This window comes from Lycium ferocissimum, chromosome 8 (genome assembly GCF_029784015.1).
Source record: "Lycium ferocissimum isolate CSIRO_LF1 chromosome 8, AGI_CSIRO_Lferr_CH_V1, whole genome shotgun sequence".
Taxonomy (NCBI): domain Eukaryota; kingdom Viridiplantae; phylum Streptophyta; class Magnoliopsida; order Solanales; family Solanaceae; genus Lycium; species Lycium ferocissimum.
The window spans coordinates 45,218,288-45,225,421 of NC_081349.1; positions in this window are offsets into that span (position 1 = coordinate 45,218,288).

Sequence of the window (7,134 nt, forward strand, 5' to 3'; positions counted from 1 at the left end):
CCGAGTGGGCAAGTATCGCAGCTATCCATCTAATAACTGACCTATGATTTCAGCGCTCTAACTTGTCTAAGTACTTTTTCTCATCCTTTGGCGCCCGAAAGTCATCCCTGAAATAAATGTTGTTGATAGCCTCGACGGAGATGTCAACTTTGACATTCCACACTTTAATTTCATCAAGAAATGGGAGTTTATATTCGTCTGGCTTGGCTTTTTCATGCTTAACAACTCAGCCCCGTAGTTGGCATAAAATTCACGCACAATCTCCGAGCAATACTCGCTAGCAGGTTCAGCGAACACCTCTAGCCTATAAAATCCGAGGGTTTCGACAGTGTTGGGAAAAGCCTCAAGTCCCTCGAATACAGGTCACCTCTCTTCCTATGCATCTCTTCCGCTCTCCCCCATGCTTGGTAGGAGACAGACCCTCCTCGTACAGCTTCTTTGACCCTGGAACTCCGAATCGCAAAACATCCTCTGGTAGTGTTTTACTCCTTAGAACCAACTGGCGCTTGCCTTGCGCTGATTTCGGCGAAGCAACAGAATTCGGAGCTCAGGTGTCTGTAGGCTCAGATGAGCCGCTCTTCGTCGAATCTCCCTCATCATCTGAGGGCTCATCTGACCCAGACCCAACTTTCGCTGACTCATCTTCTCCCTCATCCGAGGTGGAAGGAGTCATGGGCGCGGGCTGAGGATTTGTAGCCCCCCGAACCTTCTTCACAGGTAAGACCTCATCATCCGAGCCCTCATCTCGCAGGCGAAAATCCATCTTTGGTTGGTCTTGGGCTCGACCTCGGCCCCTACCAGCTCAGGGCCTTGTACCCCTTCGGACACTACGTTTCTCAACCATACCTGTAAAAGATCCTTTGTTAGTGATGGGTCACAGAATGTACAGGTGAATGAAAACAATAATTTTTTTTTTTTTTTTGGTCATATAATTCTTTTACGGACCGTATAATATTATACGGTCCGTATAAGTCACCAAGCATTGGGAAACGAAGAAACCGATGTGTGATATATGAACGAGTTTCACGGACCGTATAATGTTATACGATCGTATAACAACATATACTCATAAATTTCAAAATCGAGGGCTTCCGCTATCCCGCCAATCCTATACGACTTTTTAGTAACAGAAGATCATCATATACACATTATTCCATGTTTCCAATTCCTACGGGGGCTGTGTTGCTCAGACTTCACCCATTTTTCATACTTTTACAATTCATTAGCATTCAAGAATTTTCTTTTGGCGGGCATAACAACATCTGATTCCAAACTATAGATTCTTCGGTTGAAATGCCTTCCGCCTCATTATGTCACAACCCAATTTAGGATCGCTCGGGCACCTAGCTTTCCCTCCGCGATAAGCGAACCCTCAATCAATGACACATTAATCAAGTAAAGACAATTAACAGCGGAAATCAATTGCTTAATAACTCCAATATGGAAAATATTTACAACTGTTAAATAGATAAGGACTTTCTTCAAGTTCCCACGACCTGGTCTAGACTAGTACAAAAGCGACTAATGACTTCAAGTTACCACTACATTCTAAGACTCAACCTCCTTCTCGGAATGAAATGGGAGGAGGCCTTCAAGATAGGCATCGCGTATTTTCACATATGCTTCGATCAATCACCTGAAAAAATCTACACCCCAAAAAGGGTGTAGCAAGTGCAATATCAGTACAAACCAGGCGTACTGAGTAAGTATCATAGGCCAACAATGGTTAGTAACATATATCAGTAAAAGAATTCACATAAAAACATGATAACAACCCAATCAAGTCATACGGCTATCTACTACACAATGTATGTCAATGCCCTTAAGCATTAATTTCACTCCAATAATCACCAGCCAATCTCACAACAATCTCACAACTCACAAATCATTAAATCGTTCGTTTTAGTCTAGTAATCAACTCATCATTATGACACCCGTTATCCTACATCATATAGAGATCCAACATATAACTAATCTTACGGACGGTCTATGGGATACTTCAGCAAGTTCAATCAATAAATCCAGATCCAAATACACATCATTGCCAATTAAAGCATCTAATCCCAAATGTGCCAAGTCTGAGTATATCAATCCGAATCCAATCATCACAAGTAAGCACCAAATCATCTCAAATAAGCCATAATGCAATGCAATGTAAGATGTATCAATTCAATGCAATGCAAGATGTATGAATGCAATGCCATGCCATGCAATTGAGGTGTACACATACACTTCAGACGAAAATATCGACGTCTCGGTAGCACAACCCAGTGTGACTCGCGAAGTCTAAGCGCCACCCGTCCCGGATCTTTGCCAACGGATAGATGGGATCCTGGCTAATTGCTCACAGAGAGAGTCTCACCGGTGGAAGCATATTCGACATATTCAGCATTTTATGGAAAATTATGAATCTAACTAATCCATTCACAACATTTTTAAGCATATTCAACATTAATCTTACTATTTATGAAGACTATAGGAAGCCAAATTGATTTTACAACTCAACTCAAGAAACCCATTTTAAAGACCATTATAGATTCTAAGTGATTCTAAGGATTAAGAGAGGTTAAAGAACCAATAACAAGTTAGAGGAGTTACCTGGATGAAGAATCCTCTTGGAAGCCCTAAAATTAACCTCTACAAAGCCCTCCAATGAAAATAGAATAATGAATAGGGTCTTTGGGTCTCAAACTTATAAAGTAGGGTCAGTCTCAGTCAACACCGCTACAATGGTCAAATGGCCGCCCCAGAGGTTGTGCAGATCGCTATGACGGTTCTGGCCAACATACACACTACATTGCGGCGGCTATCCCATCGCGTAGTGCCGGCTGCGGCGCCGGTGCCTCCCGGCGGACACGGATACCGAGAATCCCAAAAACCAAGTTTCATGATTTTCTTTTGAAATCCGACAATCATCCGAGGCCCAATACAGACAACCAAGATATGCAGATATACATAAAACGCGCTACGAACGCACTCGTGGCCTCAAAATTTTCATTGGAGGCTTCATTGATCGAGTTAACTTTGGGTCAACCCATTTTCACTTTAAGCCTATACTTCACAAAAGTTGCCCGAATCCCGATCTAGACACCTCGAGAAGCGTGCTAACGATTTTATTGGGTAAAAAATAACCTAATCACTACTCAGAAAATGGCAAAAATATCGAAAGGGCTATAACGACCAAACAGGTCGTTACATCAGATACCAATTAAAAAATCGCTTGTCCTCGAGTGAAGAACGAGAGTAGGTCAAGCTTATGGTAACTAAGGAAATCATATCACAGCCAACACGAAACTCTTACGACAAGAGCAAACCCAAATCGCAACTCTTTCGTACATAGCCAAAAGATTACCCATACCTCTAAAACAAACACGGATCTCATATACATAAATCAAATGGCACGAACCTTTAGGCATAACTAAATCTTAAAACATTCCGAATTGGTAAGATATTCTGAGCTAGCTAGTCCTTTTGATTCACCCTTTTTCCAAGTCATTCTTTGAATCGCAATTCTTAGGAGTGCACAATACAAACCGAAACCATGACTTACTCTTCCCAAAAGAGATCTAATTTTTCCGTAAAACTCTAAGCTATTTCATCGAAACTTATCTTTCTCGTAGCCAACTTGGTCGAGCCTTAAGTCTTGCTCTTCAAATCACTTATCCGGAACTTACCATCGAGCAACGTATGGCAAGATGCCAACATCCCGATGATCGAGCAAGAGCCTTATCACAATCCTCAAAAATTCCGAAGCATAACCATTATCAGTACAACCCATTGTACTAATCGGAAGGCTCACTCTGGTGAGATACCAGAAGGACTGCTAATAAAAAACCTCAAGAGTCAGGCGTTTCTTATCACATCGATTAAACTGATTTACTTAGAACCCATAAGTTCCCTTGGAGTTACAACCTCGATCTAACAATTTCCATTCAAAACATCATGACCCACAATGAACGCACCATTTCAGAATATATCGACAATCACCAAACTGATTCCAAGATCTGAAACCCATCACATTCTTACCGCGCATAGCAAACCATAAGTTACCGCTCTCGGCTCCAAAAGCTAAAACTTATCCAAATTGTTCTCAAGGTACCAGATGACTAAATCTTGCTAATGCAACCTCGAATTCCTTAACATTACCCAATACGCATACCTGATACAACCCAAATTTTTTGACACTCAGGACATATGTACTCATAAATCAATCTTTTAACTATCTAACTCTCCATTGTAATACCTCAATGACCCATAATACTTCCGAAAGCATCAAAATCTCATAATCCCTTGCGCTAACAAATATAATCACTTCGGACCTATCATATCCAAAGTCATTCCGTCAATGTTGTTCAAAACATAAAACACTTAGCTCAACACAATCCCACTCGGAACATTGATAGCCATAACATACTAAGATTTTCTACAAATCCTTTCTCTTAAACACACACTAACTCATTCATTGCAAAGTACTGCCAAACTATCCAAAGGGGTACCACACAAACTGCTTCCTATAAGCCCAACATGTCAGTTATCTAAAATCGCACTTCTCACTCAACCACTGGTCACAACTTCTTATTACTTACCCATTCCGTAAACTTACTCTCTCAAAATCACACAACAATCACAACCTCGTCTATTCCATACTAGATGACAATACCACCATTCAAATAGATTCAAGTACTCCCAAAGGCGCACCTAATTCTTACCACTCTCGACTAACACTAACCAATTCTCGAAGCCACTAAATCGATTAACGTAAATCATAAGTCTTGCACACTACCGAACTAACCTTGGAGATAGAATCACACCGCACACTTTACACATTAGGATTACCTTTCAATGCATCGGAATCTAACCCGACTAAACTCTAAATCCAACGAAGCACATACTTGATCTATAATGACCCATTTTTCTCTAACAAGGGTCCCTTAATCCATTCCTTATTTTGAATTCCAAAATGATCCATATAACTCAAATAGGTTTAAGCCTCATCTTTGATTCACTAATTCAGAATGTCTCCATTGTCGAACCTAAACACACCTAACCATTCAAGCAACTATACCATCAACTCAGTCGGATAACAGTACCGATAAATAACAAAACTCACTGAAGCCATACAACAAGTACAAAGGCTCTCAGCCTCAATCCGATACTGAACATAACTCTAACGAGTTGGCTTACTAGAATCTCACTCTCGTAATAGTCACAAACACATTCTCATAAGCATTCCAGATACCAATTATTTTCCTTCTTAGTGCTCAAGAATTTTCTATCCAAATCCTCTTTATCATGATTCAATTCTATGTACACAACAAGTACCAATACCAATCCCCTTAAGAATTTGGATTCTCTATGCTCTCTCACAATATCGTCATGTTAGTACTTACTCTCAACTTCTCTTATCTACCACGCGCAATCACTATACTCATCGAATCTGGTAATCCCTAGCGAACTCACTCTCGTCCTCGCATACCAATACTTAAAAACTTAACCATTGCGAAATCATTAATATGCCATAGATTTACACATGCCACACATACCATCACGACCCTTGTCGGAGTCAAAATCCCTTTTTCCCAAAACCAATCCTATCAACAAGCAGATCGCTCTTACTAAGCCCACATGCATTAGCCATCTCCGAGCAACCGACCACTAGGATCACAGATATCCTTCGACTCTTATTACCAACTCCCCATCTCTCAAAGAACCAGCAATGAAACAGTCTTAACCAAATTCCCACAACGGAAACTCAAACAATAACTAAAACTGAACTTGGTCAAGCGTCCGAATCAAGACGACACCTCTCATATCATATCGCAACCCGACATATGAAACCGATTGCACAAAATTTAGAACGGGTTTCTTCCATTCAAGGGAGAATACAATAAGAATACACAGATACCAATTGGAATAGCCTAGATACCAATTGGACCCTACCGAGATACCAATTCGATCAAAGTAGCACGAATAGAGAGAATGAAGGGAGTTTTTCCTAATGAAGGGAGTTTTTCCTAATATGCCTTATAGCCTCTCGTGAATGGGTACAGATGTCTCCGTACCATTCCACGAGACTCTATTAAACATTGCTCTTGTACCTAGTAGACTGGTAACCTAAGCTCTGATACCAACTTGTCACGACCTAATTTAGGATCGCGCGGGCACCTACCTTTCTCTCCCCGGTAGGCGGACCCTCAATCAATGGCACATTAATCAAGTAAAGACAATTAACAGCGAAAATCAATTGCTTAATAAACTCTAATATGGAAAATATTTACAACCGTTAAATAGATAAGGACTCTCTTCAAGTTCACACGACCTGGTCTAGACTAGTACAAGAGCGACTAATGACTTTAGATTACCACTACATTCTAAAACTCAACCTCCGTCCCGGAATAAAATGAGAGGAGGCCTTCCAGATAAGCACCGCGTATTTCCACATATGCTTCGATCAATCACCTGAAACAATCTACACCCCAAAAAGGGTGTAGCAAGTGCAATATCAAAACAAACCACGTGTACTGAGTAACTATCATAGATCGACAATGGTTAATAACATATAACAGTAAAAGAATTCACAGATAAACATGATAACAACCCAATCAAGTCATACGACTATCTACCACACACTGTATATTAATACTCTTAAGCATTAATTTCACTCCAATAATCACCAGCCAATCTCACAACAATCTCGCAACTCACAAATCATTAAATCGTTCATTTTAGTCTAGTAATCAACTCATCATTATGACACCCGTTATCCTACATCATATAGAGATCCAACATATAACTAATCTTACGGACGGTGTATGGGATACTTCAACAAGTTCAATCAATAAATCCAGATCCAAGTACACATCATTGCCAAGTAAAGCATCTAATCCCAAACGTGCCAAGTCTGAGTATATCAATCCGAATCCAATCATCACAAGTAAGCACCAAATCATCTCAAACAAGCCATAATGCAATGCAATGTAAGATGTATCAATGCAATGCAATGCAAGATGTATGAATGCAATGCCATGCCATGTAAATCGAGGTCTACACATACACTCGGACCGGAAATATCGACGTCTCGTAGCACAACCCGTGACTCGCGAAGTCTAAGTGCCACCCGTCCTGGATTTTTGC